Below are 27743 nucleotides of genomic sequence, written 5' to 3' on the forward strand. Positions count from 1 at the left end.
GTGTCGGGTTTTGTAAATGTAACAATCAATATAATCCAGTATGACAGAGCAGAGACTAGGGGGAAGAGGGCTCACACAGGCTTCCTGAACTGCTTGCACCCCTGAGAGACACGGAGAGCCCCCAGTCTACTGACGGGTAATAAAGATTTCAGATGTCCAGACAGGGGAAGGAACATCATGCTTTTTGAAAAAAAAAGAAAAGAAACAGACTAAAAAAATAGTCCTAGAAAAATATGTTAAAAGAAAGCTAATGCCCCTCTTTCCCATAATTCTGTCATTTGCTATTAGCCATTTGCTAATTTACTTCAATGCAGGAAAAAGAAAGAAAAACACTCCTTGCTCACGCTCATGCATTTTGTCCTGAGCACTTTTCAACCTCTTCCTGCAGACAGAAGAAAAGGGCCTGTGAACAAAAGGCTGTTTATTTGTATGATTTGAAGTGGGCAGCCATTGAAATCAGAATGTGCTCGCTGCTCCCCTGTGTTTACAATTTTAACGATCTGTTACAAACAAAGATCTGTTGGGAGAGCTTCTGTTGTTTGTGTTCCGTCTTGCTGTATGCATTACGAGTTCGGTTCCATCCATGCACTTATAGACCACAGGCATCCTGTTGTCTTTGCTATAACTAATCTGTAGTATACTGTATCAGTGCTTGTCCTGTTTTCTTCTTGCTTTGCAACTAGGTACAAAAGATCCCATTGTCTTTGCGGCACCTAGTCTGTGCATATATGTTAAGAATAAAATGACTGGTTTGTTAACATAATGTTCCCAATGTTCATGCATATAATTTACACATGGCACGTTTATGGCTAGGGTTGTAGTCGGCTTTCAGACCCAAGCCCTTCTGCTGGTGTTTCCTTTTGGATATGAAGTAGAGAAAAGGAAATGCAAACTTGCCTGGATATGTAAGAGCTCAGAACACAAAGTCAAAAGCTTGCAGGGTAACGCACTGTAATGCCAATAGGGTTTGTACTCCATTAAGGAGAGAGTACATTTTCTCGATTGGATTTTTTTAATGGGCTGAATGTTTCCTGTAAAGACAGCCACGAAAAGGTTTTCGGGTACAGATCTGCAGTGACATTTATTTGTAACTGCAGCCCCAGCACTATTTCTGCCTTCCCTGCAGCTGGTAACCTCAAATTAATGCATACTTCAGTCAGATTGGGAAAAGTCAGGCGTGTCTTATTAGATCACAGCCAGACCTGAAATAGCTCAGACCGCCCGGTGACTCTCATTTTCCACCTGGTACAAGCGGGGAGTCGTGTTGGGGCATTGCTTCAGTATAATTGCATATTCCACGATGTCAAAGGCAAGTAGGAACAATGAACTTCCAGGGACCTTGCCTTTTATGAGCTCCAGTCACTAAATTGCACAGAGTCTGCTAAAAAAGAAAAAAAAGAGACCAGAGCTAACAATGGTATTCCATACCCTGAACCTGATTAATTGAGTAGTGGTGTGAAAGTTTCAGCTGTGCGAACTGCACATTCCTTACAGCACCCAAATGCAGGCTATGTACAACAATTTATTCTGACCTGCTACCAGCACTCTAAAGGCTTAAGGAAAGCTGACAGAGTTAGGCAGCAGCCTGCATTTTAACGTCAGCCTTCAGTTTCAGCACCAATCTTGCATCTTCATACAGTACAAACATTCTGAAGAGAAGTCTTCAAATCATCTGAATGAAAACTGGGATTTGCACGCCTCCGGTTAGTGCTGAGAAGCGAACATTTTCCACGCAATTCTTTAGGAAACAATAGGGCTCTAAAAGTCTTGGAATTACCCAGAAAAAAACTCTCTCCGGATGGAAAAAAAAACACCTGACATTTCACACACCAGCACTCATCTAGATCTTTAAAAAGCCATGTGGTTAATTTGATGGCTGACTCAAAGAGTTAAACAATAAAGCCGTATTATTCCCTTTTGTTTAGGGAATGATGACCTATAATTTACATGCCGTTCCTACTAAAAATTTTCAACGGAAAATGATACAACTATACCTACAAAAAAAAAAGGAATATGACAGTCCTATAATAAGATAAACCCACCACAGTTCAAAACAAGTTAAGTTAGACAAGAATGTAGAGGAAGACCATGGAGAGATGTGCTCTTTGACTTGTTCAGAGTTTCCATAGTTTTCCTAAGGGTTAGTACAGAGCTGGTACAAGCTGGTTGCAACCGGCCTGGGTCAGTCTGGTGAGGGGCTTTGATTTTGTGTAAGGGGTTTGAAAAATGGGGAATGTGTTTGGCAGACTCTCTTTTGTAGATTAAGCACACACAGAAACAGTTTATTTTACTTTGCTTTCTGGCCTCCTGCAAAGGAAAACAGACATTAACAACCCAGCAGCCTGCGATCGGAAAGGCTGACAGGACGTAAATCACTTGTGAGACATAAACTGGCCGGAATATTGCCTTTGGTGCGTGGCAGCGTGGGCGTGAGGCCTGATGAGGTGTGCATTGGATACTGTTCTCCATGGCACCTCTGTGTACCTCCTGTACTCATTGCCCCTGGCACACGTTTTCCATTCACCTGCCACCCGCACCACAGTAACAAGCTACAGATCAGTGCCCCTCACATTACTGGAGTCCCTGTTTCCACATGAAAACCAAATCACCATGAAACTGCTGCAGCGGGGATATGCAAAATGAAATTAAAAAAATGATGACAGGCAGAAAAGCTTAAATACAGTACAGGTTGTTACAATGTCAAAAAGCATCTCAAGAGCGTCACTTTGAGATACACTGCAATAATGATCTGTAGTGATCGATGTCTATTCATCAACAATAAAGCAGTACAGTACTTTACACCCCACGTGGCACATCTCATTCACTATAAAGATGCACAGTTTGCTTAAACTTGAATCCCCTCTCTATAGTTTGAAAAATGGTTGTAGCATAGCCCAATATCTGAACAAGTCATTTGACCTCCACCATCGTTTGTTGCATGAGCAGAAAACAGTCGAATGCTCTCCTGGTTTACTCAGGAATGTAATGTGGAATGTCTGTCCAAATGCACTGAGGCAATGGATTGCTGGAGGTCATTTGACTGGCCGGTGGTTTCTAGTAGCAGGTGGATATGTGTGAACTCCATTTGACTTGATCAAGCAATATCACAGTGTGCAAAATCACCTTCTACTGAAAGAGCAAATAATAAAAGTATTCAGTTTTTTTTTTGCTGGGAATCCCTATACAACATGACCTAAGACAGGTTTTATAAACTGAAATGGAATCTGGCCATTAACACACTGATAAATTGATATGGGTGATTCATTTCTACAAGGCTGCTTTCCAATACAATACAATTAAGGCTGCCAAATATTTTTTTTTATACAGGAAGCCTTTGAATTTTTTTAAACCTGTATCTTAAATGCAGCCATAGAAACAAATACAATATTTTTTTATTTCTCTTTTAGAACCAATAATTTGATTTGCTCACTGATTCTGCTAATCATGTTATGATAGTTCTTTACAGTGATCAGGCAATATTAACACTAATACAGAAGAGATGCAAATTCTAAAAGAATTATTTAAATTGAATCTTAAAATGCACATGCAATTCAAATAAATTTGAACTCTACTGTTGATGTGCATGGGTTAACTAGGCTGGAGTTGACAGTTCAGCAATGATTTAAGCATAGACACGAACCATTTTCTGTCTAAAGGAGTCTTTAAAAATCCTTTATCATGAGTCAGAGCTTATAAGCTGTCCAGTACAGATTCTTACGCACAACCATACAGGGCGTTTATTTCAGTATGTCCCTGTACAGAGGTGAGAATGAGACAGGAGTACAGAACCATTCCCTTAAACACACCTGCAAACCTTCTCATGCAGATTGTAGAAAACAAAGAACAAAAGCAAATCGAATCAATTTGGAGACGTACTTAGATCAGTATCTTGAAAATGAGAAAATACCTGCAATGTACATTCTTATTAAATCAACAATAAGAGAGACCAATGTACAGAAAAGAAATAGACATTAGAATAGAAATAGAATCTGTTTTTAAGAAAATGTGTGTCCTTAGAATTCTGATATTCTTGTTTTGCTGCTCATTAAGATGAACCTTAGCAATTTAGCCATCGTTTTAAAAGGAGAAAGCTAAGAAGTTGCATGTAGATTTGATACATACAGGTACTTTGATTAACAATAACCCATATCAGTACAGTAGTAGTAGCTGCAGGGACCGAAATAAAAATGATAGATAGGTCATTTTGTTGACTATCTTTGTGTGATCTGACTGCAATGTACACACCGTACCATTTTTGTGTTAGAAATGTTCGTATCTGTATGTATCTGCCCTGAGCTGGTTCTGACAAATGGGTGACTCTGAGTCAGGAGAGCTTGGCTCTGCTGCCCTGGTGTTCCTCACTTCCTTAGAGACCTGACGGACCAGAATAACCAGCCAGACAAAGTACACAACACAACCAGATTCCCCCCCCTTCCACCGTGTCTAGCTCTCTGCCTCACCCCAAGGTGCAAAGAACTCGGCACTGCTATGTGGCTGAGCCTATTGTCACTGCTTTCAGCACTCCGACTGCTCAATCACATGACGCCATGGCCAGGACTGAGCTTTACAGGGGGGGCTCAATGCTTTTGAATTTATTTTAAAATTCATTTAACATCAATTCATTTCTCAGGTATTTTATTATACATCTGGGGGCTCACAATAACATTTCAGCAAACTGGCAAACCCCAGTTCCTGATCAGCTGATGGCCAGCTCATTAAATACAGACTTCAAGACCAGGAATGGCCATCCCCAGTCCCAGAGAACCGCAATCCAGCAGGTCACCTTGAACACATCGATTTCCAGCGACTTGAGACTTGTGAGTTTTGACCAATTTAGTCATAGGCTCATTACCTGGCTGTGGTGCTTGAGAGCTATAGGATGCTGCTATTTCCATTTCAGGTTTTCTCTTAAAAATCTCACTCACCTGCTTAAGTGGTCAGAACGAAATCGATCCAAGGGTTTAAGAACCTGGTGACTTCAGGACAGCCTATAAAGCCTGCTCCATTGTGGCTCTCCAAGGCTATGCAGTTCATGGATCAGTTGGCCATCCTTGCTCAAGACCAATCTACCCCAGTACTAGTCAAGATAACACCCTTCTACCATCACCTGCAAATAATCCCGTCCACTTGACTTGAAGAGGGCTCTGCCTGTCTTGTCCACACTCGTCCGGCCAGGTGATCATCCCATCAACAGAGAAGGATAAAGACTAATATGCGGCCACATTTTGAGGTTGGACTGTAACAGATGAAGTACAGCAAAGGTTTTTTTTTCTTTAATTGATAATTAGCCTGAAAACACTTCTACAGTACTTACCATGTATTACCTTGCAAAGATATCTGTGCTAACTAAAACCGCTAAAATAATGACAACTGGTCAAAACCGTGGATCAGCTCAGCAATTTTTTTTTACTTTTGCCAGTCCAGTGAAAAATTCCCACAATTTGAGTCTGTGAGGGAATCCTATTCTACAAGTGACCCTTGGGTATTCTCATCTTCGACTGTGGAGGGGAAAACGATACAATTTGAAACAGATATTGCCATTTCAAGTTCTAAATAGCTCCACATGGCAAAAATCACATTTTCATCTTTTATATGCAGAACATATCTGGACATTCCCTCAATAAAGTAAAGCTGTTTCATTCACAGTTCTGAATTACTAGACTTACAGTATATCAATTTAAGCTATTGATATAAGTATATCAAAGAAGCTATTTGCCATGATGACTGTGTGCTTTTTTCATTTCAATGGAACTACCCTGGGACTGAGTTCTGTATCTTGGTAAAAAGACTCTCAAGGAAGCAATTAAGTGCCTACTGGGCAGAAATAAGATTAATCGGATTAGTGCCCTTTGAGCACTGAGAGGCGGACTGCAATAAATGCTAAAAATAGGCAAAATCAAACACTTTGCAGTCTTTCGAATTTTTTTATGTTCTTACAGTCATTTTAAATCAGTGCATAAACATCAGAAATTCTTGCAAAGAAGAACTTTAGCGCACACATACTGTACATCTAGTGTACATGCAGATAGTGTGATCACAAAGTCCAGAAAATGTAAAAAGGTAAAGGTTCCTCTGTTGTCAATTTGGTACAGGAAAAACCCAACAGACTGCATTGTGGCTAAGGAAATCTGTCATCCCTCGAAGAGCGTCTTTGTTCAAGAACGTAGGAACACACTGTAGCCACTCTGGCTTTCAGCCAAGAACCATGACAACACAGCTCAGGTAATCAGCCATTAACTCCTTCACTGCCCCTTGGGTCACAGGGGACTTGCTGAAAGTACATCAAGACCCTTCTAGCAAGAGCTGAGCACTACAGTCAACCCCAGACCTCAGAGCACTGATGCAGACTTGTGCACAGATGAAACCGGCGATTTTGCATTTTCCCCTTAACAAAATTGGATAAAAAGTTGAGTAATACACAAGACTGCATTTCCTCACAGTGGCATTTCATTATTCACTTTGTCTTCAAGACTTCCATGTTGTGTCAAATGAGATTGATAGCATCTGCCAGCCCCAATGCAACCTTAATGCAAATTGCATCACATATCTGCACCATACTAATCTGGTACACGATCTACATTTAATTAGAAATGCATTATTTTTTTATTTTCAAATGAAAGACTCATCTCTATTAGGAATTACAGCCCCTCTGGCTGAGCTATTCAACGTGCTCATTAAGATTGTCAGCTAATTAACACTTTCACCGTTGTGTTCCTGTCTCCATCTGTGTAGTGATTCGTTGCCCTTTACATTGGCAATACACCATGAGATAAAAATACTGCACCTTCACTCAGAATTAAGGAACACCCAATCTTTAGGTAACACAACTGGTTATTACAAAACGCCTAAAGGGATTTTGCATCAAATCTTAGAAGGTTCAAGGTATTCACGGATTAAGTTTTCTATAAAATCTCAATGTCAATAGCTATTGAGCCGAGATTCAATTTATGCACATATCAGACTTTATATATATATATTTAAATAATATTCTTGTACCACTGACAATGTAATTGTGAGACTTATTATTCTCATAGTTTATGAACACAATACAGGGTAGTACATACACAATACATTGTGCTTTTATTACACAGTGCACGCAAGTAATGAATCCTTCAAGTGGTGTCTTCACCTTTTGAATCTGCGTTTTCAAAACAGAAACATCCTTTTTTTTCTCTCCAAATGAGGAGGTTCTGAGGAGGGAAAAGGACAAAGGAAGAAGAAATAAAAATGTGCTGCAAATGCATAACTATCATTTTTTACACTTATATAAATGTGCCAGAACCTTTCAAAGTTGGGGAACCTGAAAAGGCTGTTGAGTGGCTTTGCTCTTGTTGGTTTAATAAGCTATCATGGTTTTTGGACACCCACTGCATATTTTCCACTGACTGACTTGCTTTGTTGTGAAGAGACAAGCACCTTTTTTTGCTGGGCCGCCTGCCAAGGCCCCTGGGCTCAATGACTCAAAGCTGATCATTAGGCGAGTTGGGTGCCATTGTCAGTCCACATCAATGTCAGGGCACAGCACGCGCCTGCCGCCTTGCCGATTTAAATAACAGGGCGGAGAGAGCTGGTCGAGGGGGCGCGGTTGCCTGGCGCTGGCCACCTGCTTACGAGTTGTTCCTAATGTGTGTACAACCAGGCCCTACACGAGGGGGAGCCAGCAGAGCCATTTGGCCTGGGCCTCACCTCACAGGGAGGCCTCACCTCAGCCCAGGGTGCATGGTCCTCCACTTTAATCCTTTGGCTGTGTTTCTCGACCTAAGTCGAATGTGGAACTTTTACCACCTACTGTGATTCTCGACTAAAGTCCATGGCTGTGAAAAAACATCCCCCTTTCAGTGCTGAATCTACCCTGCTTTAGGAGTTTCAAAATGGCTGCCTTACTCTTCCCATCATGCCATTCTTTACATTCAAATATTTTTTTACCCCTCTTCCCAAACAATGAGGGGGGCTCGCAACGTGAAGTGGCCTGGGCCCGATCTGAGCTCTCAGAGGACCTGTGTACAACGCAATGTGTCCGAGATCATCTCGCTCTGTGCCTGTGCTCCTCATCGTCAGGGTGGTCAGAGTGCATGGCTGTCCGTTAAAATATTGTGCGTGCTGCAAACACAGACCCATGGACCCATCCTCCTGGCCAGAAATGAAAAGAGGCCAGTGTAGAAAAGTACAGCAGCAGCAAAGCCTCTGATGGCTGAACCCGGGATCCACAGAAGAGGAACATGCACAACTTGGAATGTGACTGCAAGACTGGGACCCTTCGAACTTGCTAAGAGTTTCTGCCATTGCCATTGGAGTTTTCTCAAGCTATATCAAATCAAATCATCACGCAGGATGTTCTGGGCTTGTCTGCCGTATTCTCAGAATCTGATTCGCTGAAAAAGGTAAATGCCCTTTTTTATGGGGGGCGGGGGGTGGAGGGTAACTTTAAAGACAGAGTGGCTAGGAATAATTGTTGAGAGAAGTGAAATATCCCAACATTTTAATAACATTTAAATGATGTTATTTGAGGTCAAATCTTATTTTGTTGAACACCACATATAAGAGTTTTTGATCAGCCTCTGTAGATGTCTATTGCCCTTTTCTATTGTAATAGCTAGCTTCATCCTGAAATCGTATGCCTCACCTCTATCAAGAGGCGAAATGAGATAGAGACTTTATAAAGAAATTATATTGAAACCAGGTGTCTAGGATATAATATCTAAATCTTGCCGGTAGTACCTCACAGGTACTGATCAAAACCAACTTACAATTTAGCAATTTTTATAATGTATTGATCTCAAACTGAAAAAAATGAAAAGTTCACACAACATCCATGTGAAGAAATGTGCATACTGTATATACAGTACAGTAGATCGGAGTTCAGTTCTTTAAACCTTTTGAACATCTCCTCTGTTCTTAGATGGGGACTCTTCCCTCACACCATGGCATGAGAGCTGCAACGTAATGTGAATGTGAAAGTGGTCACGAAGAAAGACAGTTGTGGTGGCCAAGATCTAACTTAGAGGGGTGTGGGAAATCGCAGTCTGGTGGTAACAAGTAGGCAGACAGCTTCAAAGCAGGACGGTCCACTCCCTTCGCTACCCTAAACACTTTGCCCAGTCTGATGTCACATACAGGCCTCAGTGAAGCCACAGTTTGTCTACACACAATACACGTAATCTCTCTGGGACAACCTGTCTTAGACCACAGCCTGGGAAGTCCGGTTGTGGCTGTAGTACGCACAGAGATACCAACCACGAGTGGGAAGGCATGGGAACTTAAGGAGGCAGATGACATTGTTTTTGTTCGCTAACAGACCAGATAGAGCTACATTTTCCCACAGTCTTGCTCATCATGACTAAGAGAACAACGGAACAGAGGCGAAGAGGCAGACAGTCCTACGTTTCGGCTGAAGAGTTTGAGTTCATAAGCCCCCCCCCACCAAGAAGGAGGTTATTGTTTTTCACTTTTCTTCAATTATCTCGAACGCACAAGTACGAAACCTTTGAGAAAGACAGCCCACCCCCCCAAAAAAAAATCAGAGCATTAACGACACCAGGACCGGCTTTGACGACCCTGACAGGAGAAAAAGAAACTTTCCCTGTTTACGGTGAGCAGGCGAGAGGCCAGAAAGAAAGGAAGGAAGAGAAGAGAAGGTGAAGCAAGGAAAAAAGAATCAAAGAAGAAAGTGGGGGGGAAATGAAGAGCAGAAGGAGAAAGTTCAGGAAGGAGATAGAAAGAAGTGTTCTTTCCCTGGCAAAAGCAGGTGATGAATAGCATGGCACAACACGGTGGGAACTGGCTGTTGAAAGGGAGCATTATTGCCGTTTGCCCAGGATACGGCTCAGGCAGCACGGGCAGCCCACTCACCCCCGATTCCAGGCTTCGGCAAGGACAGGAGCCCTGCAGGCCCAGCGGGGTGCCTTCCGCCGCCCATTGTGAGAAGGAGGCCAGCGCATTAATCTCTTCGCAGAGCCCCTGCCACTGTGTCAGAGGCACGGAGAGACAGAGCCAGGCCTCAGCCATTGCCCCCCACCCTCCTCGCCTGACAAGGGCACAACAACAGCAGCAGCTCTCCGCCGGAGCCTGGGCTGGCAAGCGTCAATGAAAGAATGAATGAACAAACGAGCGGATTAAAAAAAAAATCCGCTCCGCGCTGCGCTTGACCTCTGCCTCTCCTCCTCTTAAGCTCTCCATTCTCCTCTAACTGGATCCAGGAGCGATTGAACCCCAATCACACAATCCAAGTAAACAATTAGAATCTCGCTACGAGGGCTGCCAGAAAAACCTGCATGCCATACACAGCTCTATAGCTCAAAGGAAAAAGCAATAAGAGCACTATGAATCCTAATAACCACCAAGGCAATACCCTAAAGCAAAAGAACATAAGAAAGGTTACAAGTGAGAAGTGGCTCTTCAATCCATCTTGCTCATTTGGTTGCTTGCTGGCATCTTTGCTCTCTGGTGACAAAATCTTAAAGGGGAACTGCAGTCCCAATTTCCCAGGCCGGTTATTAAATCTCAGTAACAAAATAAAAAATTGACGTTCTAGAAAAATTGTAAAACATTTCTAATTCAGCACAAAATCGTGAACTTTGTGAAAATGCTGCAAGTCCCCATGCTGTCCCAGACTCGTACTCAAGGTCCTAGGAATTGCAATGCGAAGCAGCCCTTCCTGCTCACTAGTCCTCTGTAATGAGTAATCTAATGTGATATACAAGTGAATAAGTACAGGTTGTGCAGCAGACATTTCACTGCAGAACTGTTCCAATACGATCTGCATGCAGAGGTGCAGGTATGAAATATTTGTCGGCAAAACCATCTTGAAGTCGAGGGCAAGATTTAATAAAGATGTATTAACAAGCCTGTTTGTTTACAATGTAATAAGGCTGCAGACTCACTGGAAGTTGTGTGGCCTCGTTCTGAATTGCGGAACATGGCACTGCGCATACCTAGAAACGTAGTCCATTCCGTGATGTAAATGAAAGGTTTTACGTGTTACTGTGTGCATTTTACAGTTGTGTACATCTTACTCTAATTGTGGTTTGAAATACGCTCATCAGTTGATTCTTAAATATAAAAATGGAGTCGCAGTTACCGTTTAAATGCATGATATTGCCCGCTAGAACAGAAGAAAAACAATACCGGAAAAAAAATGATAATTTGAATAGCGACTAAAAAAATCAAGCACTGCAGTTAAAAAAATGAACATAACCAGTGACAGTAACGCGCATGCGGTATATACAGTAGATTGGAGTAAAGTTCTTCATACATTCCCCATGTGCCCAATTTGTAGATAATCTTGATTTGGCCTAACGAAGCACTTTCCTTAGCAGTGAGAGTGCAGTCAGATGATCTGAGCTGACAGACTGTGTGTGTGTGGGAGTGTGGGAGCGTGGGGTGGCAGAGGCTACCGAGAGAATGGGCCCAGATCCCCTTCCTCTAAGACATGTACAAACGGAAGCAAACAATGCTCAATGCAGATAAGATTAACAAAATAACAATTGAAAGCAAAACAGGCCCATACCCTTGAAGCTAGTCATCACATCTCATGGTACGCTAATCTCCCAGACTGTATCAGGCACAGGAAGTGAGCACAGTTCTGCGCCAGACAGAAAACTGACTTCTGCCTTGTTTCAGAGCTTCACAGCTGGTGGAGTCAGTCGGGCAGCAGGACGAGACTCCGGATGGACTGCAGCTCGAGCCGTTCCAGGTTTTGTCCAGGCTGTTGAACTCTGGTAATAATATGGGCATTATCCTAGCAGAGGGTACATTCATTCTTTTTGTCCTAGCTGCTCGTGGTTAGAAATACAATAACTCCAATGTTCTATGTCTTATCAAATTTTAGGATGCTGTGCTCAGTGAGCCTTCAAGTCTTTCTGAAGAGAAATTAATCACAATAATTACTAATTAGAATAAATTGTGCTTTTTGAGTGCTGTGAAACCTTCGCTCATGGTGGTGTGTAGTATTGCAGTGAGTATTCATTGACACAAAAGCAGAGTGAAGAAGAGAACAGCAGACACACATTAACCTGACTGTTGTCCCGTGTGCAAATGGAACATAGAAACAGTTAACCACTGCAACAGGGGTGTGCTTTAAACACCCACCTGTCTCTTCTGCACTTCAGTATTCCATTAACAGCCTTCTGTTCTAGACACATACAGCACACAATCATCGATTAACGATGCTTTCCAGAGGCAGTTTGGTTTTTTTCCTTTATGCAGGCCATTGGCTTGCACAGCACAGCCCGGTTTTTAAAGGGTCTGTCTGAGGCGGGTCAGCAGAGTTGAGGTCACGGTCTGGAGCCACAGAAAACTGGAGAGAAGGAGGGAGAGGCAGACTGAGTGCAGACTGACCCCCTGGAGTCCGACTCACTCGACCTGCGGCGTGGTATCTCACTGAGGCTCAAACAGCACCCATCAGGCAAACTGGACAAAAGGGCTCAATGAAAGGATGGGGGCTTAAAATCATTTTTAAGGCAGGCAGGGGCAGGGGACACATCAACATCTTCAAGAGACAAGATGCAAGATGTTCCCTGCTTTTAACTTAAGTGCAAGATTTCACACTTAAGTGTGTGGGTGCAATTACTGTAAGTAGATCACCTGTCGAAGCCGGAACTCCAGTCTTCACAACATTCAGATACATGTGATGCTTAATGCTTGACTCTCTCTACCCTCAGGTGGCTACTGTGGCAATCTGGTGGCCCCCTGCATACACAGGCTGATGATAACTTTAAAGGGGCACTGCAAAGCTATTTTTATATTGCAGGGCTAGAAAGAATCAGCATTAATGAGTGCATTTAAAACCCAAATAAAACTAGAATGTGTACAGTAACACGGAAAGCCTCCAATTCACATCACAAAATAGAATAACTTTCCAGGTATGTGCAGTGCCATCTTCTGCAATTCAGAAAAAGACAACACAACACCAGGAGACGTAAAGCAGTCCTATTACACTGTAAACACAGCTTGTTTTAATCCAATAGAAACATTGCTTTCGAATTTGAGACAAATAATACTTATTTGTTAGCCCTGCATGCAGATCTCCTAAGAACATTTCCGCTGTGAAATGTCTGCTGCACAACCTACACTTATTTACTCATACATCACACTACATTAGTCATTACAGTGACTAGTGAGCAGGAAGGGCCACTTCACATCTCAATTTACAGAAACTCTTGCGGTTGGCAACAACATGGCGACACAGTTCTTTTGCAAAGGTCACCATCTTGTGCTTAATTCTAAATTCGTACGTTTCTTCTATACCGTCACTTATTTCGGGACCGAGATTTAAAAACCAGACTGAGAAACTGGAACTTCAGCTCCCCTTTAAATTTACGGTGGGCTTGTGCTTAGTCTCAGGACAGACATCAATGTTTCTGTAAATGTTATTTTACGTTCTGTTACGCCAGCTTAAAATCACATATGAAATAGTGTTTTAATGCTTCTTATGCCATTGCAAAAAAAAATCAAGAAAACTGCTTCCAGAGGGAAAACATTTTTTGCTGGAGAAGGTGTTAAAAATAGGGATTGTTTAAAGAATTTTGTGACGTAATACGTGGATTGGAGCATCCGGAGTTAGTAAACCAACGGTGACTGGGACCTTTCTTTTTCATCGTCCCACTGATTTCCTTTGAGGGCTCCTTCCCTGCCAGGGACTTGTTTTTGAATCCGGAGACATTACAATAATCCCCTCCCTCTCAGTCACTCACCTCGCAGCCTGCATCCTGTGAGTCACTGCTGAACTAGACTGCACCGCGCAGCACGGCACACACACAGCCTGCACACAAACCCAGAGACCTGCGCGCACTGACGCGCACACAGAAATTCCTGTTCACCTGATGTGCACGCACAGAAGCAGGCAAACGCAGGGATTGTGGCAAAGAAAATGCAGGCAGGCAAAAGGAAAGGGCACAGACTCACACACGCACACACACTCACACCTACAGTGACAACGGAAGAGGGGCTAAAAAAAACCAGCACACCTGCACAAAAAAATTAAACTAAAAAACACATGCCCCCCCCCACCACCACCACACACACACCAACTGCACACATAAACACACATTGATGTGCACCAACTGGCATCAAATTAACAGGATGTTAAGGAAGGGAAATTTGATAGCTATTACCGACCTCATGTAGAAGAAAATTGAAAATTGTCTCTTTGTAAGACAGTTTGTGAGTGTTAATGTCAATATCATTAGAATACAGTACTAAAGGAAATCTCCTTTGCTGCAAGTTGTACAGACAGTATTTTGAATTCTCGTTAAAGCTTCCCGTATGGTATGTTGGCCTGGGGCAGATAGAGGGTCAGTGTCTCACTGTCTGTGTACACAGGGTTATGCAACAGTGACACAGCACACAGTTGTTTGTCCTCATTTGAGGGTTCAGAAAATAACGTCCTGTCCTGAGCAGGTGAATGCAAACATTAAGTGATGTCTGTGCTGGGGTGCATGGCTGATCATTCTGTCCAACTGGACACCTCAACTCCACAGGATTGGCAGCTATCCCCTGTGCTGATCCACAGTTCAGAACCACAAGTCACTTTGCTTCCTCAGAATGCAGCTCAGAGCTCTCGGATCCCAATGCTATTTGGACTCAATACCTGTCAAACAGAAGGCCCTTTTACCATTCAGAATCTACTGCCTGTCTGTCCCTTGAAAATGCAATAGAAACAAGAAAGCCAGCAGGTATACATCTCCCTGCAAATCACAACTGGCAACCCACTGAAGCTATGCAGCTGTGAGGCTGGCCAGTATATTGCTGGGAAACATCCTGGGAAAGCTAAAGTTGCTGCTGGAAGAGGTGTTAGTGGGGCCAGTAGGGAGCGCTCACTCTGCGGTCTGTGTGGGTCCTAATGCCCCAGTATAGTGACGGGGACATTAGGGGAAAATAGGTGCTGTCCTTGGGATGAGACGTAAAACCGAGGTCCTGACTCTCTGTGGTCATTAAAAATCCCAGAGCATTTCTTGAAAAGAATAGGGGTGTTAATCCCAGAATCCTGGCCAAATATTCCCCTGGCCTTTACCAACCATGGCCTCCTAATAATCCCCATCTATGAATTGGCTTCGTCATTCTGTTCTCCTCCCCACTGATGGGGGGAACACACCAAAGCGCACCAGTAAGCACATTGAGTGGAGCGTCCAGAAAAGCATTATATCAGGCTAAGGATTATTGTTACGAATCTGACTGCACAGAACCAGTTATCACTTGGTACAGATGACAGTGGGACCCCTGAACATACAAGGAAATGATACTGATAGATCTTTGTAAAGAGCAGCTGTAGTGGCACAGCAGGGTCTTTCCTTTATATCGATTGCAGCGGACGTGACTTGAAACAAGCCTTTTCACCGGCTGGCTTGGAGCACCAACAGACCAGTTTCTGCACACATGTGCAGGAATTACTCAATTGCCTGGGAGTTCCGTGCTGAAAAACGTCACTTGGTATTTGAGATGAAGGGAAGGACTCCCATACACTGTACGGGCCATTTGCCGACATAATTCATTTTTATTGTGCACTAGTGTTTCTGAACAGGTCTTCGAAGCCAACTTTTTTTTTTTTTCAGGGAAGCTGGCAGTGTAAAAGCCAGGGATTGCCAGCGCTGATCCCGGAGAGACACACTACTGCATGCTTCACAGGTTTCTCAAACTGATCGTTGTTAATGGAACAAATGGTAAATTTGACCACAAACATCCAGCAGGTGACTTTAATTCATGTATTAAGGGCTGGGATAAAATAAACCCCAGAAAGGAAAGGAGAAGGCTAATCCTGATTCAAGACCATGTGGACGTGACCCTGAATTTTGAAGCAATCAGTATCTTGGATACATTCACAGGATGTGCTAGTTTGCCTTACTGTGCCCTGGTGTAACTTGACTTCGTGAAACGCTCAAAAACCAATTACTTGCTAATTGAGAACAGCGTTCTGCAGCTGCTCTAACCTGGGCTCTTTGACTTCTGCTTGCTCCCTTTGAAGATGCAATACGTTGGGCCTGAAGGGCACTGATGCTCAGATGACAAATGTTCACCGCAAACCCCTGATTCAGGTCCTGGAAATTCAGAGGCAACCATGTCAATTGGGTTAAAGGTGAAAGGGCAAAGGCTAAACCTCGGAAGGACCCTTTTGTGAACATCACATAATAAGGAACAGATGTGGGTAATAATTGCTTCGCCATCAACCCATAACCCTCCCTGAGTGCTACTTTATTGATGTGCTGCTTTTTAAAGGCACCAAAACATGGTTCAAAAAACAGTTTAAGACTCGTAGAAAATAATTCTGAACAGATTGCATTTGTCTTAGATAACAGGCATCATCATTGATGGAATAAGCAAAGGTTTCATTCATTTCATTAACCTCCAATATTGCAACAGTCCTTCAGTCTTTTTATGTATATATGTAAATGCTTAAAAGTTTGTTTCTTATTCAGGATACTGTCTTATTGCCTTTTCTTCTTTTCTTAATTTCTGAGATGGTGTAGAGGCACACAGCAGCCACATTCTTCTGACTTCACCACTGAAACACTGCACTACACCCTGTGTGAGGCTCCAATACCTCCAAAAGAAGGAGATGTATAAAAGCAGTTTTAAAAACTTGGCATTCCTGGAATAGACAATAACAAGCAGAAATAAATTCCAAAGAACAAATTGCACAACCTGCACAGGAATCCAAAACGACTGAGGAACGAAAGAAAGGGCTACAATGCTATAAACAACAGCAGAGGCTAATTGTGTCAACTAATCTCTTTATGGGAAGTTACATGATAGTTTATGTTGAGAAAAGAGTGCAGATCTACATCATTCATGAATGGAGTCCTATGTTTCTGTGAATATCGCAAACTGCTCTTATGTGTAATCCATCTCCAGCTCATTATGGAGTCATTTGATCCTTCCTTCCTTCCGCGGTTTCATTTGTCGACATATCTATCCAAATGTTCATTGAGACCTTAACATGTAGTAACACTCTCTCTGTCAGTGCTGTCTGCATCTGAGCAAGTGGGCGCTACCACATTCTCCACTGCCTCTGAGTGCGCCGAGTGGCATTTCTGAAGCTGTTGTTTTAAAGCATCCATACGCAAACCCACACATTGTTTGTTTTCCTTGTTGCTGTGGTGATGGTGTCATCTCTCACTCCATAAAAGAAACAGGGGCAGGAGGCCGGAGTTGTGCAAGCTGTTTTCTTTATTCTGCGTTACCAACTGGTTTCTTTTACATTTTCTCCCTCAAAAAAAATAAATCCGCCAAAGATATTGGCTCCAGTTCTGAACTGGAGGCCGACTGACCTCTCTGACTGCTCTGGACGAGTTGATCGGATTTTGAAAGCGCACAGCATGACTCCAGGGGTTGCACACATTGCATCCAAGTGTGTGACCGTGAAAGCAGTTGTGCATGCGTGTGTGCGTAATAATTGCATTAGCATTTGTGTGCATGGGCCAGGGCACATTCCTGCTTGATTCTGTGTGTGTGGAATGTTCCTGGGTGTGCCTATACAAAGATGTAGAATTGCGTGTCTATATTGTGCATGAGAGTGCATTTTTGTATTCCTTAGGCAGAAGTCCTCCAGCTAAGGTAATTGATTTGTATGAGTTTCTCTGCTCCGTTAGATATACAGCAGGCTGCATCCTGCTATATACTGTAGATATATTGCTGCATCCCGATTGCTTTATGACCCACTGGCACCAGGCTGTCTGACTCAGGTAGGCAATGGGCTTGGCATTGTTTAAATTTAAACCTCATACAGTATTTATAGAACATAGATTAAAATAATGGAGTATTATTAAAAATATTCCAATGTTTTCCGTAATTATCTGTTATTGACCAAACATCCATGCTTATCTGTCTTGAAAAACCTTTAATGGATTTTTAACAGTTTTGTTGCTATCCCTCTTTCTAGACTTAAAGTATAGTTACAAAATATACTGTAACTTATACTGTAGTATACAGATTGCTTCAGTTCTAGTCTAAAATCTGTCCTAGCTTTGCTCTGTCCTGTCCCAATGGGGCTGGTGAGTGGGCGTTGTTCCTGGAGGTTTCTTTATGTTATGTGGTGGAAAACACAAGCCAGAAATTTCCTAAGCTACTGTCACTCAACAGTGCGTTACATTTTGCTCAATCGCGTAGTTATGAAACATAAGGGCAATCAACACAAAATGGCACCTCGATGCAACAGTGACATGACTTCACGGCATGATACTAAAATCAGAAAGCCCACTCACAAAATGCAGCTTGAATAGGAATTGAAAAAGAAAGACTTGGGAGAACTTGAGAAAGGCTGCCAATTATAGGAGTCCAACAAACACCAAAATGCTCAAGAACCTCAAGGTATCCTTTCTTGAAAGATCTTAGCGATTGAAAAGAGCTGCCTACTAACCTCAGAACCAACTGTGCGTCCCCTTTGTTAACAAAACTCAAAGATAGGGCTGATGTAACAATAAGCCACAAAACATCCAGCAAATGCATTACATTTTGTCATCTGTTCTGTTCATTAGGTTTGTAACAGTATGATGTAATGATTCAATTAATCCCGCACATCTGCTGTGTGTCTGAGTACAGCGACACCCCTAACCCCATATGAATAAATGTGCATGAGTGCATCACAAGACCAATCTGACTAAGGCTCTTATAGGACAGATGGCACAACTGAACTACTGAATTTGTATTTGCAGTGTTAAAGAATATTAAGATAATTATTGCCCTACATATGGAAACTGCATTTTCTATGCATGCTGATATTTGTGAATTTGTGTGGCTTTCTTCAGGTGTTCTCAGTTCCTTCTTTCTGCTCTATAGTGTGTGGTTCACCTCTTCCTATTCTTTTGCAGCACACAATTTTGTCATAGCCCCCCCACTCCAAATTCTTCTCATGTTCATTTCTTTAGAAAAAGGGCCAATCCATTCATCCCTGTTCTAACTTCTTCTTCCAATTCCGGGTCGCAAGGGAGCCGGAGCCTATCTCGGCAAGCAATGGGCACTAGGAAGGGTACATCCTGGATGGGACACCAGTCCATTGAGAAAAAAATGTCTACTTAGGATTTCAAGCCACAATGTTGCACCTGTTGAGGTTTCGTGAGGGGAAGTGTCTGTGTATGTAGGGTATGCCAGTGTAAACATCTGTGTGGGTGTGGCTGTTATGTACAGAACATGAGTACAATGTCTGTGCATTGGGCCTCTGGAGTAGCTCAACCAGTGAAGGCTGAACCAATGAATGATCCAGTGATTGCTGACTGTGACCGGGAGCAGGATGGGATTACTCATCTAGGGCTCTCTCGGCTCTCAGCAAGCACACGGGTCTTGTGATGCACAATCCCTACAGCCGGTGAAGGACATGCCTCTCCTCCAATTGGCACTGAACCTCCAGTATGGGGCCGCGTTCCCCGTGACGAGTCAGAACACAAGGCTTTCGAAGTGGGCGGGTCAGAAGAGCCTGCCCACACTTCCTCATTCTCCCCCGTGTGTGGTCACAGGGTTCGAAGCTGCAAGCTGAGACATGAAAAACACACCACGCCAAGTGCCATTTCCAAATCACGGGTGAGTATAAGACAAATTGACGATTCGAAATAAAACCGTGTTTGGGGGTAAATATTTTCTTTGGAATATACATACAGTGTGCATGCACCAGTTCAGTATTGATAATATTGATGATAATATGTAGGGTTTTGTTTGCGGCTAGGCTTTTGTCTACAGAGGTTTGTGGTTACAGAAGGTGTCGCTTTAAATACACATGCTGCTTCTATTCTAAGCACCTGACTTCCAAGATTTCAGTGTCCGGTTGGAAGGGAAGTCTACTGGGAAAGGTCAGGAGGTTACATTCTGGAACCCGCCAGCAACCAGGGGGGAGGTGTGTGGCAGCCTCAGCATGTCTGCAAAGAGCTGCATTCCACAGCCACTAGAATCAGGACAGCCCCGACAAACCGCCTCTTTCAGCAAGGAGAAAGACAAATTGCAGCCAAACCTCACATGCAATGTGTACCCAGTCTTACAAACATTATCCCACCCTCCTCCCACCTCAGTATCAAAAAGCAAGATGAAGTGATTGTGTAGAACTTTCAAAGGGTCTATCTAATGCTTGGGTCGACAGTCCTATGTGTGTAAGGATTTTGGAAGGCAACCCTGTTTAGCTGTATTGATTTAAAAAAATGAACTTTATCTGAAGCAATCAAACCTGCACAAAGTTTGTGTCGAAGCGATGCAAGCAGAAACTCCTAGAAAAAGAGGCTGGGCAAAATCCAGATTTAGCATTTCGGTGAAATGTGTTCGATGCTCTGCAATCATGAGCAAAATGCCCATTTCTTTCCAGCTGAGTGGAGGTCAGTGATAGAAAAGAATCCACTGCCTACTATGAGTGCAAAACTCAGCACTGTGAGATTCTAATCAAACCCCTTTTTCTGGGTTTCTTAAAGGTTATGCAAAAAAAAAACTGAAGGGGGCTCTGGATTGCTGTTGCATGTGGATTGTTCTGTTTTTGTGTTGTGGCCATTAAAATGAAAAACAGAAGGCCCTTAGAGAAGGGAATTCAAGGCTGTCCAGGGTCTGACTGAGCAGTTGGGGTAATTAATGGGAGGCCTAATGGAGGGTCAGTGTGGATCTCACAACATGCTACTCAGCAACCCTGCGAACAAGGGCTATTCATCCAAATGCTTAGCTCCCAGCCTTGACAACTCCCAGCTTGCTAGAATCATTTAACAACATGAGGACCGAGATCAAAGCACCAAGCTGGCTTTGAAGACCATGGCACCTTGTCTGGGATCAGGAAACAGCTCCAACACAGTTGTAGGCTTCCTCCAGACTTCATTTGACACTGTCATCCCAGTCCTGCCTTGAATTCCTCTAATAAAGCCTTGTCTAGATTAATGCTAATGAGTTCTTGGTTCCTGCTGGATTGCTCTTCCCCCATTAAAACTTTTTCCACTTCCAGATCTCCTGGAGATCAGAATTTAGGAGTCACTCATTTTGACTCCCCCTACAAGACTGGCAAACCCTGCATTTACCTGTATATGCCATACCAACAACATAACCTGCCTTACAGGGCATATTACGGTATGGTTTACACCCATAGCCTAAAAGATACAGAAGGACATGGAATGCATTAGACTGAAAGAAAAGCATAATTTAAACAGAAGAAGCCAGAGGCCTGTCAAAAGTTCTATAAACAACCAGTGCTTTGCTTTTTCCAGGGAAATTCAATGTTAAAAACAGATTCCTCTGAGGATGGCAGTATCAACCTGTTAATAAACACACCCTCCACAGGTTAAAAATACAAAACACGAATGGCGTGAGATGTAATAACATTTACAGAACTGATTGGAAACTGCAAAGAACTCACTTCCAGCAAAGCAGCCTGTCTTCCATTCCTCAGAATCCTGTTCTGCTTACAGAGTCCTGTCACCACTGGCACTAGCATCTGAGGCAGCGGCTGTTCTGTGTACTGCAAGATATGGGGGAGAGAAAAGCCAGATTAACTAAAAATAAAACCTTACACGGAGTCCCGAAGCTTTCCGCCAGGTTTTGCAGAGCTGGCTATTGGATATTAATAGGCAGACAAATTGAGGAAGCAGCTGGACTGTTAGTTTTGGACAGCACTCAATGTGCTACCTTCAACAGGCTCCAGTCTTTTACACCTCTGAGAGGCTGCATCACAGACAGATGCTATTTCTGACATGTCTCTTTCAAGAACAGTGCTTCAGTAATGTCATGGAAAAAACCCCTAGTAGTTTCCTTGTTCGCACCCGATTTACAATGATAGACAAGTACAAAGGACAATTCCACATCTTTCCTATAAAGTTATTCTGCTTTTTACAATACTTTCTCTTTGCTGTTGTTGCATTTTTATTATATTGTGACAAAAGAAATATTTAACCTCAACTGCAAAATTCACATCAGCAACATGAGAAATTCTTTTTACGAAATGCATTGAAATTACATGAACAGAAATGACATAGATAAGTTTCTTATCAACAAGGTAAATCAACAGGGCGTCTACAGTGTGTAGATGCAACACAGTTGGTACATCTGTGACACGTGTTTTGCAGATGCAGTTTTCTGGATTTCTGTCCTTCTCATTAAGCCTGGGCAATCATGTGAATGTTTACTCATCTCTGAACATTAGATGCCACATGCCATCCGAGCTCATCCCACAAATATTCAATGGAATAGTCAATACTCTGGTGAGCAGGACATTCATGTGATACTTGTCAGAGTCTCTTCTCTCAAGAATGCCAGTGTCACTCATTGTTTCAGCATGAGGATGTGTGTTGCGGTGCTGGAGTGTTATCCCATCAGGATGAAGCTCACAGGAAGGACAGCCAAGCCAGTCGCTGAGCTTGGTCAGTACAGCATTGTGCAGTCAGATCAATCGCTACAAGTGGACTTTCATTCATTGACGTCCATCAGGGTGGTCTACACACAAAAGACTAGGCTTGACTAACAAGTCTACCTGATATAATTTAGTTAAGCCTCCAACACATCAGTGGAACAAAAACATTGTTCTCTTGATAAATGAAGTATATAATTAAAACTTATGAGGGATGACAATGTTTTAAATTCAATCAGACTCAGCTGTCGGTAATTTGCAACCACTCCTGATGTCATTTCCTCACCTGAAACACTATAAATCACCTTCTTTCCTTCACATAAGTCTTTTGCATCTCCATCTCATCTCCCCCTCTGCAGCTGCCCCTTGGTCACTCCTCACTCTGCAGGGGGGTCCCAGCCTCCTCGTCCACTGGCCAGGAGGTCAGCCCTCAGCCAAGCAGGTTAAGTCAAAGTTAATTGAGACTGAAACACTCCACAAACCTTACAACACACTTATTTTCTGGGTGCTCATAAACTAGTATTTTGTTTTTTTGCTGTTTTTCTTTCCTTATTTTCACCATTTTCACTAAGCTTGTCTTTCAATAGGTTAAATCACCTCATCATCGACACCTATTCCCTCACTAATGAGGTGATCTAGTCCTTATTAAGTGCAAAGTTGAGTGTGTCACAGTCATGCATGACCATTCATTCAGAATGACACCAAAAACATGTATTACTTTCCATAATGTATATATTTCTATGTTTTTAGAAAATGAAAAAATAAAGTGGTTACCTTTGATGCTTATTTGTAATAAAGTACAATTTGCCATGAGAATTGTAATAGAGTAAAAAAAAAACCTATGGTAAAAGTCCAGAATTACCACAGGAGTATACTTAAGTAGGGTGCAGGGTCTGTGGTGCGTGTTAATATCTGAACAGCCTTAGAACAAGTACAAACTGTTTAAGACATAATAGCAACAAAAATAATAATTAATAATCCTATAATGTATCTGATCCAGCATTCAAACATTATGTGTGGTCAGGTCTTGAAAGATCTTGGTGCATTGCGTAAGTTATAGTCACGGAGCCTCTAGTGTGAAGTGCTGCCAAGTCCCCATAGTTAAGATACACCTGCCGTTTCTTCAGGAGAACTGTGATTGGATGGCCTGAATGTGCACAAGGCATGGGAAAATACCATGACCTCTCATTGGCTGGTATTGTCTACCAAACCCAGTGTACAGGACTGAGACAGACACGTGACTACAGTAGTCAGCAACATGAAGAACAGCACAGGTATTTCAGCTCAGAACAGCTGAATGCGGGTTCCAAGGCATTGACTATGGCTCCTTTTTTACAGGCTGGTACTGTTTTAGAGTTTGTATCACCCAGAGCTTGCCTCTTTTCTGAATACATTGTGAATGCTAACAGTCAGATGACCTGAGCCATAGTTATTTTGCTTTCTCATACACGGTGATGATATTCCAACTTCAGCTTGCAACAAGAAAAAAGGGCCCATTTTGGACTTTAAAGAGATTTCAACTGCATATGCAGGAATAGTCAAGCTTACCCATTAAATCCTGAGACCACATGTAACTTGTATTTGAACTTTCTGAAGTCTATAATCATGTGCCAATTATACTTCCCACTCAGAGGTGTAACTTGACTTTCCATTGGTGACGTTATGCTTTGGGCATTTATGCTGATAATTAAACAGTCATTTCAGGCATTTATTGCTTACTGCGGTTTTAAAAATACACGGAATAAAGGAATGCATAAAAAAATTGTTCTGGAATGTGCAGCACTGCAATGCATTTCTGCAAGTACAAGGTACACAAAGCTTGACATCTTGATGCAGAGTGAGTCTCAACATCTGCATGCAGGTGAGTAAGGGGGAAAATGGTCACAGGATTACAGCTCTATCTGGCAGGGACTACAGAGGAGCACATCCATAAAGACAAAGAGAAGTGAAGCCCAGCACGTCTGTCTGTGCCCGTGGGGTGAAGGCGTTTGCAATCACGCTGAAAAGCAAGCAGGGCGTGACACTCTAGCACTGCAGAAGAAGGGGCAGAGATAATTTAATGTTAAAGAAATATAAATCATTAAATAATGTTGAAGGAATAGGAAAATTTTCCTCGGTGAGTGGCATCATTACATTCCCTTTTCAGAACAGCTCATTTTTAACGATTGCTCCTTTTTTCAAGCGCTGATTGACCTCACACCTTTAGGAGTTGAAAGAACAAGAAGAGGCCGGGTATTCTATCCAGCCGATCATTATCTGATGCAGTTATGAAATGAGGGAGCCCTGAGGCTTCGTGATAGGCATACCTGAGGAAGCTATCATTCATCCCCACTCCACGATCACCACCTGTCTCTTTTCCATGAAATTCGGAGGTTCTTTCCAGAAAGTCTAGGTTAGGCAATACAAGAGCTCCCTAGACAGCAGCACGAGTGTGAATGAGACCCTGGTATGAATGCATGAATGAGAGACTGACAGAGAAGCCAAACTGAGTCAGCAGCCACATTCCACAGGAGTCAACCACTAATGTTACCCCCCTCCTCCCCCCTCCTCCACACGTGCTCACTCAGACACAATATCTTCCCTCTCCTCTTTCCACACTTCCCTTCCTCCTCCTCCTCCTATCCTTCGCCTCTTCGGACTGTCCTCCACACAGCTGGCCCCCCACCCCGCATTCATTACACTTTACTGTGGCGATGACCGCTGCACTAAATTATTTAAAAACAGGTACCTTTGTCTAATAACTTTGTCTGCTATTGGTTCTAGCAGTTCTAACAGTTCCATCATAAAAGGATAAATTCTAAAAGAAGCTGAACTCAGACTCAAAAAAGGGGCTTTCTTTTTCTGATACCTTTTTATACATACTTACATCCATACTTTCTTTTTGGAATGTATAGTGATAGTTAACAAAAGTGGAGTCAATTCTGATTCACTTGACTTAAACATAGCAGGAAGAGCGCTTGAAGTATGCAAGTCATTGCTATCATTGCAAATTCTCAATACTTGGTAGTAATACCTTGCAATAGAAAAGCCCTATATCAACAGAAGCTTCTGTATTACACGAAAGATGAGCTTTCGTGTTTTTATCTCAGGCAACCCCACACTGACTGCCTTTGTTGGACCTAGTCTTCTTTTATTGTAATAGACACCTCTGCTCAGCTCCAGCAATTAAGCTTGGCACAGCCACCATCAGGAACTCCATGAGGCTGGCACACAATAAGGTCTCTATGTCCTCGGATAACACAACGCAGCAGGCCGCATCTCAGTCAGACTGAAGGAGCGCCTTTCAAATATCAAATCACTTTTTCGTCTTGAGTTTATCATCATCTTTCGGTGGTTTCACAAAAACAAATATGACAAAAATAGTACGCGTTTACTCTTCATAAAGTTTCACTGGTCTGTACATTGACATCGGAGTATGAATCAGGATCCCAGCCTTTTCATCAGATTCCAGACAGCAGGCCTTTTAAGTTCCTTAAAAAACTCAAAGTCATTGTCTTTGACCAAGAGAAATAGAATTATTTGATTCAGTAGCATATATACGATTCTTGCCTTTGATATACATCAAATACTGTACATAACTGGATGTTTCTAGTTAGAGGAGCTATAAAGTATTGATGACTTTCCTTCAGCACTGTTTTCAGTGGAAAGTAAAGAAAACTCACAAAGGTTCATTTAGATAACCACGTTTTTTACTTCATAATGTTTAAACGCTGCTTTCCGCATTGCTGGTGATCTTGTTCAAGACTGCATTCTGTGTAGCAGTCCCTGGAGTGTGATAGGAGATGCAGTGGGTGGTGTGGGATGCACTTTGTACTGTCCTGCAGAATTCTATTCACAGAACCTCACCGATGGGCCTCACAACCCTGTGTAGCACCGACTTCCCCCCTCACTTCCTGGCAATGAGTTCTGAGAAGGCCCTTTTTTTAGACGCTTGGCCTGCCAGAATAATTCAATTTGTACGTTTGCTGACATGCTCTGCGATCATCCTGACCATGAGGAAAGACACCCTATCCTGCGAGGATCTGCTGGAATCATCTCACGGCGCAGTACACAGGCTGTCTCAGCAGAAATCTCAACAGGGGCTACTTCAGGACAGCAAAACCTGAAACAAGAAAAGGCCGGGTGAGGGGTAGGGCTGCCCCCAGGAAAACCCGAAAGCAGGCAGGGTGGCAGTCGCAGGGAGGAATGGAGTGGGTCGCATCTGTACTTTCTGGCTTTCGTCTGCGCTTGTCCGGACGTGTGACTAAACAGGCCACAGGCACAGCGGCCGTAACCCAATCCCAGGGAAGCACTCCAGCAAAGGGGCTTCCTGCAAGTTTTCCACACGACTCATCACTTCCTAGGAGGCAGTAAATTGCTCCTATTCCGAGAAGGCCTCTCAGAGGCAATAAACTGACAAGAGCCCTGACAGGGCTCCACTCTGAGCAGCCAAGAGCCCAAGCGCTGGGCAGTCTGCCACCTCCTCTGACTCACATTATTTATATGACTTCATATTACGCCGTTGATTTTTGTACATTTTTTCACAGCTTTCAGGGAGAAGGCTCTGACTCCTGCGTCAATTAGGTGCCATTCTGCTTCGCTGCTGATGAAAGGATGGAGCTGTCAGTCAGTGCGTTTTTTTTCCATTTCGGCAAGGGGAAATTACCTGCCATCAGGTTGCAGTGTTTGCGCTCAGAAAAGAATGGAACACCAAAGGCTCTTGTGTCTCTATTGAGGTGTGGGCTGAGCTTGTGCATTAAGTGCAGATTAAGGGTTAGGGACACGGAAGACAAAGCACTATAATGATATTTGAAACTAATCATAAGAACACTAGTGCAGGCTCCAGGTCTAAGGGGTTACTCACACTCTGACATTTCTCTTTAATTTGCTTCCTTATTCCTTTTCAAACTATCATGTAAACAAAGCCTCACTGCTGGATCTTTAAAGTGGAAAAGAATTAATGGCTTTTAGGGTTTTAAGCTTTAGTTTGGCTCATGCTACCAACATTTTTACCATCAGGAAACATACTTACATTTGCCCAGTTTGGCTTAATTCTATCTGAATTGGTTTCTGATTCGCCCCTTGTGGTTTCTACAGTTTTTCTGAACCCTCCGATTTTGGCATCATCTGCAAAGCTGAAGAATATCCCAAAATCGAAATCATTCATGTACAGTAAATAATGGAGATCGGCGGTCCTAATACCAGTCCTTGTGGTACTTCATTAATTACATGGCACCAATCATTAATCAGTTCTTAATACAAGAACACAGACTTCAATGTCTACTGCCTGCAGTTTGAAAATTAATCTAATAAGGAATTTGCGAATTAAGGTTATCAAAAGCCTTCTTAAAATACAAACATACCATGTAACATGCTCTATGTGTGACCATTAATGTTGTTGTTTTTTCATTCAGCCTGCCCTAGAGACTTATTGTGGATAATCCAGTGGTTTAATTCGAATAACTGCGACAGGATT

At 42.8% G+C, this 27743-nt stretch overlaps 1 protein-coding gene and 1 long non-coding RNA gene across 2 annotated transcripts in view; one reads left to right on the forward strand and one right to left on the reverse strand.

Moving 5' to 3' along the window:
- Nucleotides 1–7005: 7005 nt before the first annotated feature.
- LOC148642042 (uncharacterized) overlaps nt 7006–27743 on the reverse strand; it is an 86480-nt gene continuing 65742 nt past the window's right edge. The window contains exons 16-17 of the transcript XR_015929634.1: nt 21302–21403; nt 7006–7190 (exon numbers count right to left, since the gene is read on the reverse strand). The gene's annotated coding sequence lies outside the window, so the exon portion shown is untranslated. The remainder of the gene's footprint in view (nt 7191–21301; nt 21404–27743) is intronic.
- Nucleotides 19384–23074, forward strand: LOC148642043 (uncharacterized). Its single transcript, XR_015929636.1, has 2 exons — nt 19384–19506; nt 22008–23074. It is a non-coding gene; the product is annotated as an uncharacterized LOC148642043 (long non-coding RNA).

The sequence above is a fragment of the Lepisosteus platostomus genome, chromosome 23 (assembly GCF_059453375.1).
Source record: "Lepisosteus platostomus isolate fLepPlt1 chromosome 23, fLepPlt1.hap1, whole genome shotgun sequence".
NCBI lineage: Eukaryota > Metazoa > Chordata > Actinopteri > Semionotiformes > Lepisosteidae > Lepisosteus > Lepisosteus platostomus.